Raw genomic sequence first — 14,453 nt, 5'->3', positions numbered from 1 at the left:
CTGACAGTGGTTTAATCTTGCTAACATTTTCACCACAGTTTATACAGGGAGATGTCTGTGGTCAGGACGATTCATCTTTTTCTGCAACTAGGAACTCTGAAAATAACTTGCCAAATGACTGGAAAAGTGGTGCAGTCTTCCAGTAGCATACAAACTTACATATAATCATACTAACTCTCTCACTCAGAACTTGTTGAGTAAGCTAAGTGTAACTATTACTGTCAGCAAGATGACTCTAGCATGCCTTTGGGTGACTCAGAAATTATGCTACTTAGAGGGAACTGGTGTGGAAGGGTGGAAACCATTCCTTGTAATTTAACTAAGTAAAAATGGACTTGGTTCAGCTGGATTGAAATGTTTGAACAATGACTGGATTCCCAGGATGGCACTTGAAGGGGTTCAGTAGAGTGTTACCAAAGGGATAAAGGGCTTACAGCACATTGTCCCGGAGGAGAGACATCGAGGAACTGGGCTTGTTTAGTCTGGTGAAGAGCAGACTCAAGGATGACATGGCAGCAACCTTCAAACACCTAAAGGGAAGGTAAAAAATGATGAAGCCCAACTCTTGTTGGTAGTGCCAGGGAGTGTAAAAACAGTCAGGGATCACAAATTGCAGTTCGAAGGTTCATACTGGATATTAAGGGAAAATTGTTCCAGGAAAAGACAGTGAAAATCCTGATTGTGTCCATTGCTTGTCTTTTCTTTGGACTCCACTGAGAAGAGTCTGGCTCCATCTTCTTTATTTCTCTCCTCCCTCAGATAATTGTATGCAATGTTAAGAGTTTCCATAAGCCTTCTGATCTCCAGGCTGAATAGTTCCAGCTCTCTCAACCTCTCCTTGTAGGAGAAATGCTTCAGTCCCTCAATTATCTTCATGGTGACCTGCTCAGGATCAGTTTCAGTACATTGGTTTCTTGCTTGTACTGGGGAGCCCATAACTGAGCACAGCACTACAGATGGGTCTCAGAGGGGCTAAAGAAAGGGGAAGAACCACGTGCCTCAACCAGCTGGTAATGTTCTTCCTAATGCAACTTAGGCCTTCATCTGCTATTGTCAGGGATCATCCTTTGGGTGGGACAATGAACATAAAATTTAATTGCACTAAATTTAATTTTTGTCTATGAAAATATGTGAGATGACAACAAGACCTTGCTCAAAGTCCCCAAACTCAACAGGCTTTGAAAAGGAATATTAAAAAGTATGTGCTACAAAGAACCATGCATGAACTTGGAAAATTATGAAAGAATTTGAAAATTCATTGTGAAATGCTATCAAATCTAACCTGATTTTGAAAATAACAGCATAAGAAACTGCAGTGTTGACTTCTAAATAGAATGGAGCTGAGTTGAGAATGGAAGTGGGAAGTGCCCCCTGTTCATATTGTGAGTGGGAGTTGCAGATGCACCTCACAGGGAATGCTTGTCCCTGGTGGACTAAGGCCATTTGCGAACAGAGGCATCACACAACATATTTGGTTTATTGTCATTTAATAAGCTCCTTTATCCAATGGAATATGTCAGAAAGAGATCAGATAAGCAAAGTGCTGTATTCCCTATTGAATGAATGTGAAGAACCAGCTGTTCTTAGTGAGTAACATTGTTAAAGTCAAACAAATTTCTTACGTGGCCTGGATTTATCACACAAATTCTGATTCAAAGAAGTGGCACTCAAGCTACTTGAAATAGTTGAATTCCTCTGGAGGATTTAAGTAATTGCTGCCAAGTAACGGGAAGCTGAGGAAAATAAATACAGTGAAAAAACCCTGAGGCTCAAGACTGTTTGAGAGGGCTGTTCAATCTAGTCCAACATGCATAAGGAGCAAAATTATGTACTACTTCTCTAGAATTATGAGAAATCAATAAAGCCATATGACAGTCAAATAATTTTTTAACAGTGATACTTTTAGACATTGTTGAAAGTACAAGTACAGACCACATGACCACTTCAGTCAAAGTTCAATTAAATGAGTTGAAAAACAACTCCAAGTAGAGGAGAATAGCAGTATCTCATTTGCTGTAAAAAATACATTCTGGATTTTAAGTTTATAATTTATAGACAAATACAGAAAGCACTTTCATTCCTAATTTGTCAAACTAAAACCTTTCTCAGCATTCATTTCTGATAATGGATATTGTTTCTTGGAATCAACACAAAAGAACATGTTTTATATTTAAGAAAAAAATTTGATTGAATCAGATATAGCAATATTCTTTGTGTATAGTTGCATACTCTGAAAGTAATTCTTGCCCGTTCCATTGTGTTTGTCAGTTTTGCTTACATAACATCTAAAATTGTACTGTTATCCCTTCAAGAAGCTGTGGTACTTCTCTCTGGTGTTTTGGAGATGTCAGGATTTTACCACACACGTCACTGCACTATAGAGCTGACTGCCTTAAAATACTCATAATAATGAAACAACTGATAATAAAAATACAAGTATAGATTTTTTTACATGCAGATTAACAGCAACAACCCCAACCCCCCCAACAACCCTGTAGCACTACAAGGCTGTAAAGTGTAAAGGACACAGGGGAAGGAATGGACTCACAGGGTAAGGGTTACGGAGCAAAGACAAAACATTGGGCATGGAGGTTTTTTTATAGGAAACCATTTTGCCTAGCAGTGGTATGTTTTCTGCTGTGGTGTATATAGGCGTTCATTACCTCTAATTGTTAAAAAAGATAATATATTTTACAGTATTTCTACAAGAATAATTTGAAGTTGAGATGCTTTGGAACATACGTTGTGAAGAAATATTGTGTGGCTTATTGTTTGTAGCTATGGCTCTTTGATAAGATTTTGTGGTTGTCGTGGTTTAACCCCAGCCAGCAGCCAAGCTCCAGGCAGCAGCTTGCTCACTCACCCCCACTGGAATGGGAGAGAGAGTTGGAAAGATAGGAGTAAGAAAACTCATGGGCCAAGTTTAATAGGTAAAACAAAAGCTACGCTTATAAGCAAAGCAAAACCACTTCCCATGGGCAGGCAGGTGCTCAGCTATCTCCAGAAAAGCACAGCTCTATCAAATGTAGCAGTGGCTTTGCCAGAAGTTATAAGTGATTTTTTGGTTACTAAGATGTCTTTGTGAAGTGGGAAAATGGGACAAATTCTTAAAATGCTATGTTAAGGGTAGTGAAGTACTTAAAAAAGTTTGTCAGACAGTTGTTATAAATTTGATACACTTTAAACAAATGTGGAACAGTGCCTGCCAATACGTTTGAAATTAGTTAAATACTTCAGTCAAATAATACCATAGTTAATTTAAATAAAGCAACATATGCTTCAAAGTCGTCTGCTATCAGATTTTTGGAAAATACTTTTTATGTGGAGCTACAGCATTAATACATTTATTATGGTTGACTGGTAAGGGAATTGTTGCTCATATGCAAAGACTGACAACACATTACATATATGTCTTTAATATGGAAATAATTGTGCCAATTAGAGCTTGTTAAGTTGGATATTTTGCCATGTTTGGAATTAATTTTTCCACACTTTAAGTGCTAATTTTGATATTTTATACCAATTATAAGTTCTTAGAGCAAGAGTATTTTTAAACCCGAACACTTTTCTCCTTTACAGAAGAGAAGAACTTTTGTTGAAAACTAAATACTGGAATTCTAGTTTAAAATCCTGACTGATCAAGAATACTATTCATGGTCAAAATTAAAATGTTCCTGTTATCCAAAAGAACTGGTTATTCTGTGTAACTAACTTCAGACTACAAACCACATTAGATAGCAGAAGTTAATTGTCAGAAATGGTCTAAGAGTTTATACCTAAAATGAGATCTTTTTTTGGACTTAATCTGCTGCCTGGGGCACTGGTCTACTCTAGAAGCAGAGGAGGGACTCAAAAAACAACTGGAGCAGGAAATGAGGCAGGACTGGAACAGAGACAGGGAACTCAAGCAGAGCAAGAGCAGCAGGCTCTAGCATGCTGCAGGCTCCAGAGAAGAGCCATAAACTTCCATCTAACAGCCATCCTGTCAGAAATGAGCTTTGCAGGAGACACACAGGCTGGAGAAAAGGCGGTTGTGCTACCACTCAGAGTCACTTCAGCAGGCTGGAGAAATGGGCCAACATGAAGTTCAGCTAAGTCCTGCACCTGGGAAGAAATAAACCCGTACACCAGAAGAGACTGGTGGCCAACCAGCTGGAAGGAAGCTTGGCAGAAAAGTCGTTGAAGGTTGTGGTGGACACCAAATGAATATGAGCACCCTTGGAACAAAGGCGGCCATCAGCAAGCAGAGAATTGCCAGTGGACTGAGGGAATAAGTTACCCTTTTCCTCTGCTCATCGATCCACTTCTAGAGTGCTGAATATAGTTCTGGGCTCTCCAGTATGAGTGAGACATGGACATATGAATCAGTCCAGCAAAGGGTAACAAATATGATTGAAAGATTGGAATGTCTGGCATAAGAGAAAATAGACTGCTTAGCTTGGAGAAGAAAGGGCATTAGGACATTTTATCTGTGTATATAAATGCCAGGGAATAAAGAAGAGTCAGAGATTTCTCAGTGGCAAAACAAAAGTCAATGGGCACAAATTGAAATACAAGAAATTCCATTTAAACTTAAGGGAAATATTCCTGATTGGCTGTGGTTGAGATTGCATTGATTGTGAAAAGTTTGAAATCCAGTTCCACTCTAACAACTATGGATGGTTTCAGGAACTGGACTCAAGAGTGCACTACCTTGAATACAGAGGTTGAATGACAGCACAAGAGGCTGATGAGAACTTTAAATCCATATCAGAGGAAGTGTATTCAGAAATCTCCTTTCAGGTAATTTTTTGTTTGGTTATTGCCCTTACTTGAAGTCTACAGTAGAAGTCTGGTTTTCTGCTATTTTGCTACTCACTTTGGCCCATTTGTTTTACTAGAATTGTGGACCTAAGATGATTTAGCATTAATGGTCCTCTAAGAATTCTGCCTCTGCCAGTTCTACTTGAGATCTCAGTTAAAATAGAGGCAGGGTGAGTGTAGTGAAAACAAAACAGACACTGACATGGAATTAAAGCTTGGCAATACCTTCACAAAGATATGAGTCAAGCCAGAAGGTCTCTAAACTACTTAGCAGAAAAATTGCATATGTCTTGTCTACTATCTAGTTTCAGAAACAATATCAGAAGATGAAACAGTGTTGAGAAACTCATTCTCAGCATTCGTGAAGAGCAGCAAAGCTAAGGAAACAAGGTTTTCTTACAGGGAATTATTATTATAGTTCTCTGATTGTCAATATGGACCTGTAAAAATCCTGGTTTAGGCATAAACTGCAACATGATTTTTTTTTGCCTTTCCTAATCCGTGTCAGCTGACAACATTTTGCTGACTCCTTAGTCAGCAGTTCATGAAAAAAAATAGAGACTTCAAAGACAGGAGCTGTGCTTCTGAATATTATCAGGTGATCTAGAATGGGTTGAGTGTTATTATTCATCCTTTACTCTCACTTAAGAGATCCCCCTATGATTAAAACTGCCTAAAACAACTGTTTAGAGCTTTGTGAATTCCATTCTGCAATGCATCTATCTAACTTTTAGATGTTGTGGTGTTTTGCACACCTAAGAAACTAAGTGGGCTCTTAAGAATGCCTTAGTGTCTTTGAGTGACTGCTGTAGCAGTATTTAATGAATGTTCTTTAATAAACTGGTGTGGTAAACTATAAATCTTTTATCTTTGTCTGTAAGATTATACTCCTTTTGATTGACTCATGACTAAATAATTTCCAGTTCTACCAACTGCCACTTCTTGTAAATTTAGGGCTTTCAGCAAAACAAAAATCATCCTAATACACAGTCCCAAAATACAACTAAAAAGGGAAAGTTAAATAAAGTACTCTGAATAAATGTAATTTAGTATTCTTTGTGCTTTATCGTCTTTGAGTGTTACTTAACTTTTTGGACTCACAAGGACTATTTTGTGCTGACAGAAAGCGGAAATCTTGATTTTCATTACTTATTGTGACTGTCTTGTTTAAAAGTAACTCAAAATATGTGTTTCTATATTATCTAAAAGTCACTGGTATAACAATAATTGAAGGGATTTATGACATTTCAATAAAGGTACTGGTAAAGTTATAGAAATAAATTACATAATTTTGTCCAATTTTTGTTATATTCATACTGAGTTTTACCCTGTTATTACTGCTTTGGTGCTGAAGAAAAAACATACATGCTGCCTTTGTATGCTTTTGCACAGTTAATTTGTGTAAAACACATGTAGCAATTTATAACTCTAGAAAAAATGACAGATCAGTCTTTTTTATAATCCCTTTGAAAGGAAGAGGTGTGTAACATTTAACAGATCAGTAGAGCAAAGTAAAATTGTGATGAAGTAAATTCTCTTGTTAATGCATTAATTTCAGATATAAGTTCACACAGACCATAAATCAGTCAAATACTGGTTCAGTGATAACTGTATATACATACAATTGTAATTCAGAAAAAGGCTAGGAATTATATAGGAGAAAAAGAAATACTCTTTTCCCGCACAAGTCTTTCTTCCTGCTCTCAAATGTAGTTGTATCGTAGAGTTAGAAGTATTAAATGAAACTCTAAAGCTGTTCAGTATAGAGTAGTGAATGCAGTGTAGAATAAATGGGACTGCATTGGAGCAGAGAAAGAAGCTGGTTTGTATTTAAAATTAAATCAGTAATTTGGAAATTATTGGTAGTGATGCCTAATTCTACTGTTGTGGACTTGATTCAGCATCACATCTGTTTGATACTAGTGTTATTGTTGCTGGAATTGTTCCTTATTTAGCATCACAACAGAATATGGCTTACCCCTATAGTTTCCTCTGTGGATATTCTGCAGTAAATTATGGGACAATCTAATTAATGTGTAAGACAATAGAGTATTCAATATTGAAAGAGGTTGCTGCTCTCGTACTTTAAATTTTGTATAAAAATACACTTAGTTTAACTTTCACTCTTGAATAGCAACACTTTATAGCGTAGCACACAGGAGGAATATTAATCCATGTGCTACCAGGTCCTTTTTCTGCTAGAAAGGCTTTCGAGGTTTCATGGTATGGGCAAATGACAAAACTCTCTCATGAAATAGCTTCTCCCCTTTTTGCCATGCTGGCCATCTCTACTTTCTTTCTTAAATCCTGAAAATGTTACTGACTATGGCTGCCACAACAATGTTGATCCCATGTATGAGTGCTTGGCTGTGTGTTTACATATGCAGGCACACACCTGCCCTCCCCTCCTTCATCTATCTAGCTATGTCTCTGAAATTCATAGTCATATTTTGGCTCAAGGAAAAAAACAGTAACCACTGCTTCCTGTATATTTTCTCTCCTCATCCCATCTGTTGGCTTTCCATGTGTGGCCAGCTGTTTCTCTGTGACAGCCTTCCCTCTTCAGAAGAACATACTTTGGAAACCGTGAATTACTCTATTTCGGGGAAACAGCTTCTACTCTCCCCCTTCTATTCTTGGCCACCTTCTGTGGCCTGATGAGTAAACCGTCAGTGTGTTAGGTTTTTTTGTTGTAATTTTTTTGCTTTTGTTTTTTTTTTTTTTTTGCTTTTGTTTTGTTGTTATTATGTTAGGCTAAAAATAAACTGAAGAAGTAATTTTCATTGTCCTAATTCATATGTTGTGTTTTATCTGTGAGAAACTGAAACTTGGGTGTGGGTGACTGTATTTAAAAAAAAAAACTGCAGAAAATCCAACTCTTACAACATAAAGAAATGCTCTGTGTGAGAAGAAACAAATACCCAGTCTTAGGTCTATCTAGTTTGGGTTCTCTGAAAAGTTCTTTTTTCTGCACCCCATTACTATTACCAAATTAGCTACAATGCCAGAACATGTCCACATCCTGATATACCCTAAAAACTTCCAGCTTGCAGCTGCCAAGCTTTCAGTTAAAGTGGTTTAAAAAGTCAGTAGTCCTTGCTTTCCAGGGGCTGGTTGTGATAGTGCAGGCTGCTTTGCTTTAGAGGGACACCCTCTAATGGATTGAAGGAGTTGTGTCACTTTCCCAATTCATTTCACACTGAAATAGCATATAGTTTTTGTAGGGCTGAAAGCCTGATCAAAAGATTGTTGAAGTCAAGGGCAAATATTTTTCCACTGACTTTTGTATCTGGTCCTTTGTAAGAAACTCTTACACGAAAAGCTCCAAAATAGAGGTGGGTGTCAGACTCAATACTTGCTTTCCTCTGAAGCTGAATACCAGACAAGAAAGTAGCTGTGATTTCCATGGCAAACATGCATAGTGCCTTGCTGGCACTCAACAGAGGCACCTTATAGCTGGAATTTTTTTGACTCTCTGTGTTTGCAGTTTACGTTATGCTGCAGTCTCTCACAGCTGCTGGGCTCTGAGAACAGACTCATATAAGGTTGCCGTAACTGAGTTGAAGTTTGATAACTTCTTAAGCTGCTGTCAAATTGTAACAAGGGTGTAAGTCTGAGCATGAACACAACCACCAGTCCCAGTAACAAATGCAAATAATGGTTTTTATAGCAGTAATAAATCTGTTTTAATTACTGAAATGGGTAAAGTCATGTCCAACAAAAATAAAAGAACAGTGAAAACATCTATTTCCTTAAAAACTTATGAAAAAGGATGACATGAAACAGGCTTCCTGAAGTAATAAACACTTAGAATTAAGCAATGAAATCTCTGTAATTAAATACTTCATAAGAAAGGCCTAAACTTAATGTGAAGGAGGCAGCAAGGTGAAATAAGAAGTAAAGCAAACTAGTCTTTTCAGAAAGTATTTTATTTCATTTTTTATTCATTGATTGTTCCTACAATAGCTCTTTACTTCATAAACGCACTACAAACAGAAGTTCACCAAGCTCTCAGGTTCTGAAAAGAAAGGTGTCAGCATGTGAGCCAGCATACGCTGCTCATCAAAACTTTTGACAAATCCCAGAGCATTGAAGTGATTATTAACATTACAGAGATTTCAGAATGATGTCTTCCACGATTCTCACTTTGTTTATCCAGACAAAATGTATAGAAGTATAAACCCCAACAGAACAATGCTTCTCACTTACTTCAGTGTATTCCTTTCCTCAGCTGAATGTCTGTCCCCTAAGCCAGCAGGCGGTGGTGGGTGGTGTCCTGAGAGAGCATTCCCAGGGGGGCTGTTGTGTGGTTGGTGGGAGAGGCAAGTTGGACTGGACGAAAGCATCCTGGAGCAGGACTATGATGACATCTTTCTTGGACCAACAGCTTGTTGAGCATCTTTGGAAGTTTAATCACTGCCTTGTGTCTCTGTTTCCCTTCTTTAACGGAAGGACATTCATCTTGACGTCTATGAAAATATTTTGAGATCATTAAGGACAAATAGAACAGCACAGAAGAATAATAGCAATTGCTATATTTAGCAGGCTTGGGATGTGCTAAATTGTAAGCCTGTGTCTTTATTAAGTCTGTAGCACTGAAGTACAAATGCCTCTGTTAGTTGTATATACTCTTTTTACAGGTTTATACATTTCTCTCCCACATGTTCCTTATTCTTACCTAGATGTATCCCTGCTCAAGATGTTCTGGTTTCTTATTTATTTCAATTAATTCATACACTTTGTGGCAGCCAGGCAGTGACTATGCTGCTTCCTGAGTGTGCAACGTTTTACTAATGAATGAAATGTTAAGCCCTTAATAAATGAGAAGGCACATTCTGTGTCCTGAAGCCAGTAGGGCTCAACATATGAGAGATACTTGACTGTCTTTTCTGGAGGTACAAATTAAAATAATGTTTAGCTGTCTTGCACAAACTTTTTTTTGTGATTTATTAGAATGCAAAATAGCTTCACTTGGAAGCATATTTTATGTCCCTTGAGAATAGTGGATGACTTGGGTGGTGGCTTCGAGAAAAGGCTGTTAGGGATTAGGAGTTCCTGATGTTCTGCCACTTTGCAGCACATGTTTGAACAGCCTTATAATTGTTTTAAGTATTGCCAGTCAGAGTTGTTCTCTTAAGAACTATTCACTGCATGGAAACAATAGTGTGGATGGTGATAGTAATTCCTCCTCTTGGCCTTTCCTTGTCTCTTTCTGCAGAGACACAGGAAGTAAGGGGAGAGAGCTGAGTGCCAGTTCTGTGTTTTTTGAGGCTTCACAGCACTGAAGACCATTACAGATTTCCTGAGGAATCAACAAATGTAATAATATTGTGCATTTTTAGTGGAATAGTAAATATTTGGTCACGAACAAACATTTTACTATATCTGTCTATATAATGAAGTCTTCTCCAGTTTTATTTTAAGTACGGTTGCTGTTTAAACTTGACATTAATATATTGGTGGTAATATTTTAATAAAATATTATGTGTGCATTTCTGTGACACCCACCAGCCTTCATCGTGAAATAGGATTCCGCTGCACATTAGGAGAGAATAAATGTGAATTCTAATAATGCTGAAAGAGTAGCTAAATATCAGAAGAAAACAAATATGTAGTGGGAGCCACTGATCTATGAAGAGAAAACAAGTAGACACTAACTCTTGAGTCAGCATACCCAGGGGCAGCTTGATAAATATGTATTCAATACAATACCTCAGGAGGGCTGTGAATCAACTACTATGAACCTTTCTGTGACTGATTTTAGCATAAAATAAGTTTGGGGCGTTTTTTCTTGTCTGTCATTTTTCTTGGGTTTTATTTTTTAGGTTAGGTCCCCCCCCCCCTTTCTTTTCTTTTTGTTTCGTTTAGACCTTGACAATGTTGAGACTGAAAAGCTGTATTTGTGTCATCTTGCACATTTGCCTGCTCTGGACATACTTTCAGATATTCTAGATACACTTTTTTTGTGTTTTGGGGGTTAGTTTGTTTGTTTTACTACATCGTTTTTTGTGTGTAGCTTTTAAAAAGAAATGATGCAAAAATAATTAATTAAAAAAAGAAAAACCTTACGAAAAATGTTTGACCACAAGATGGCAGTGAAGACCCGTAAAATACACAAGCCTGCATTTGACTAGTAAACAGTTTAAAAGAAAAATCTAATTAACCTAAGCTTTAAGACCATTATTGTTAAAAAAAGTTACTGGTTAGGCTGCATGTTAATGTAGCCTGAAACTCCAAAAGAAGTTTGACTTACTGAAGCAACTTACTGCTTGATAAAAGCCTTCTATGGACTTGTGTGAACTGTGTGTAAGACAGGAAAAGAATCGCTTTGCCTTCGAATAGTCTCCTGATGCTCAGAAAATAGATGACAGAGGGCTTGGATGGCTCTTCCAATTGAAACAGGAACACCCAAGGCACTGCTCATCCATCATTCCCAGTGCAGAGTCTACATGTCTAAAAGGCCTTTCTTTTGCTCTTCCAATCCTACCTCTGTTTGAGAGCAAAGGGGTAAGTCAACATCTGATCTCTTCAGACCATGGTGAAATCTCTGCATGCTGTGCTGTCAGCTGTAGCCCGTGAGGAAGTTTTTGGGTTCACTGGTGTGTATGTGGGCACATCATCTATGGCCTTTCCTCTGCTGTGCCTACAAAGTGTTTATCCAGTTAAGTGACATATGACTTTGCACTCTTTTGCCCCAGAAACTAATTTTGTCTTAAAAATATCTTTCTTTTGTTATCCTTATTAGTTGTGACCGTAGCTAAATAATCCAGTTGTGCTCTATAGAAAATAATAACTAACCAGATAGCTTTTCCTCAAGTAGTAATACCCCAGGGCTTAATTTCCTTTTCTGTTCTTAAATTGTTCCTCACTTGCACAGAAACACAAAATTTGAAGCACACACACATTTATATTAATGTCATTGTTGAAACACTAAACACTCCAGTTTTGTTGCTTGACTTAGCCCATTGGCAAGGTCAAATTCCTCTAAATGTCATTTGTTCTCTCTCTGTATTTTCCAGTGCATTTTCGACTGAACATTAGTAAAATATATCATGGGGACTAGGGGCAGTGTATATCATGAAACTTAGATTCATTTATCTCTGACTGCTTTTTACAACTTTTAATCCACTTGATCTGTAAGACATCAAAAAGTAGTCTTGGAAAAAAGGTAGTTTAAAACAATGTCTTTGTAAATAAAGAGGGAAGTAAGCAAATAAAATACTGAGAAATATGAATTAATGCCTGCATATTCTAGATTTAACCTGATTTTTGTTCGTTTGGAAATTAGAAGGCATTGTGAGAATCCTTTTTTAACAAATCTGTGAGTGGTCCTCCATGTGAAAAGCGGTTAAATAATGCTGTTAGTCAGTATCCTACTGAATGTGTGACCCAGACAGTTTAAAAAACTGGCAGCCTGTGCTTTGGGAAGTTGCATCACTGTGTGACAAATTTCTTTGCAATGGAAGTTTCATGCCATGCAGTCCAGATTTCCATGGCATCACATAATGTTCTTCAGGTCCTACTGTTTTTTAAGCCTGTAATAAGCTGGAAGGTAAATTTACAAATGCTGCAGTGTTCTAAGATGCTATATTCTTAGAAACCAATAGATAATTTGTGTAGGTTAATCCTATTAAAATTAGAGACAAATTACTTTGACACTGAGAATGGGAAAATCAATTCTTACTCTTCTGAGAACAATCCTTTAATTTCACTCCAGGAATGAAAAATGCTTTTCCTGTCTTCCCAGCTTTTGGTATATTTATTTAAGAATTTTTTTCCCTTCTCACTATGATTCAAGACAACAAGCAGAAGCCACTTACATGAGTTACATTAAATGTGTTTACTGGAACCACATGTCTTTCTGAAAAATAAATTTTCTGAATTTATTAAATGAAGATATTGGAGAGCTTCTGTGGTGTGGGTTTCTTGTTCATCCACGGACTCACAGCTGTAGTAGTTTTCAGTTTAGAATGTCTATACAGTTTTAATAGCAATTGCAAATACTTAGTTAACTTGTCTAATTAAATTCTTTGCAAACTGTTGATGAACCTGAACAGATGAAATGAAATCAAGGAGATGATGACATCAGAAACATATAGTTAAATACTTGCAGAGACTGACACATGGAAATGCTGTTTTTATTAAATTCGTGCTGAGTGAGGCACCTTTTGAGTTAAAGTTTTTAAGTAGGGGACTACTTTGTTTGTTGGGGTGCCTAAACTCAGAGCTGGTTCATAGGGGAGCTGCTTCCCCACTGGAATACCTTGGAGATACTTTGAGGTGGACTTCTGTGTGAGATGGCTGTAGCCTCTTTCCTTAGCTCTGCTTTTATCAATGCCATTTTCCCTCTGTGCTACGTGGCAGGGAAAAAATCTCAGCACTGCTGATTTGGCTTCCTGAGATGGGACTTTTTCTTGTGAATCTCCTGCAGCTGCAGAGTTCTTTAGCCAGATGTGCCTCTAAGGAAATCTGCCTATCTCAATGGCATTAATTTCACTCTCTCCCATACTGTTGGATGTATAAAACTTTTGAGGTGGAGGAAGGATGTGAAGTGAGCATGTCCAGTTGAGGCTGAAAAGAGACAAGGTCTTGGTTCTCCCTATCATGAGGAAACCAAGTGCTGAAATGAGATCAGATTCCTTTGTGGAATTAAGGAAATGCCGCCATGTTCTTGACAGCATCATTACAGCAAATGGGACTCATGCCTAGAGGAAGAAAAGTCCCTTTCTGTTTGCTTTCTGATTGGATATTGTCCTCCTGTGCTATCTGGTCAAGACAGCTGTGACCTACTTTGACTTTTGATCCTTTTGCTGCCTTCTAAAAATGCAATCTACATAAACCACATATAGAAGGCTTTGATAAGAATTTGAAAATTGCTCAGAACTAACAAAAAAGAAAGAACAACCTATGTTTTGGATGACACAAAATGTCATATTCTGAAATTTATTCTAAGGGTAAGAAGTATCTTTTAAAAAAGTTATTCCTCTAGAGTGTGTTACAATTAATGGTGCAGGTGATAAACAGTATTTCTAAAAAATATCCTTTCTAGTTGTAACAGTAAAATAATTATTTGTAAATAACAAAGCAACCATTTTATTTCCCATCTGCCAAAAAATAATCTGGATAATGATATTAAGCAGTCTTTCAATTAAAATGTGGAGGTGTTTGATTTTATTGCTATTTTTCCATATAAACTTGAACTAACTCCTAAATTTAGAGATTTTGGTGGAGGTCACTGGCAATCCGAAATTCTTCTCTGTTTAAAGAAATCCAGGCATTTGGAAAGAGATTTATGTGAATGAAAACAGACAGATTTTTCACATTTGAATGGAGAGGGAAGGACTTTCTGTAGTAAAAAAAAATAATGAATTAAACCTGGAACATTCATATAGACCATTTCAGAAAAGGAAAGCAATCTGTGATATTTTTAGAGCTGCTTCAAGGATAATTTGAATATGTAAACTGAAATGTCAAAAAATCACTGGCACTTGAATTTTAGTGAATTTCTTTGCAAACTGTGTATCCAGCTACATATTGCCCTTGATTAATCATTAGGCACAACCCTTTTAGCTCCAAACATGAAAATTACAAATCTAAATCATGTTTCTTTAGCTCCTATGCCACTGTCCCGATTTTCAGTATGTTATGGA

Source organism: Pithys albifrons, chromosome 7 (genome assembly GCF_047495875.1).
Source record: "Pithys albifrons albifrons isolate INPA30051 chromosome 7, PitAlb_v1, whole genome shotgun sequence".
In the NCBI taxonomy this organism is placed as follows: domain Eukaryota; kingdom Metazoa; phylum Chordata; class Aves; order Passeriformes; family Thamnophilidae; genus Pithys; species Pithys albifrons.
The sequence above is the reverse complement of the archived record's forward strand: the minus strand, read 5'-3'. Positions refer to the sequence as shown.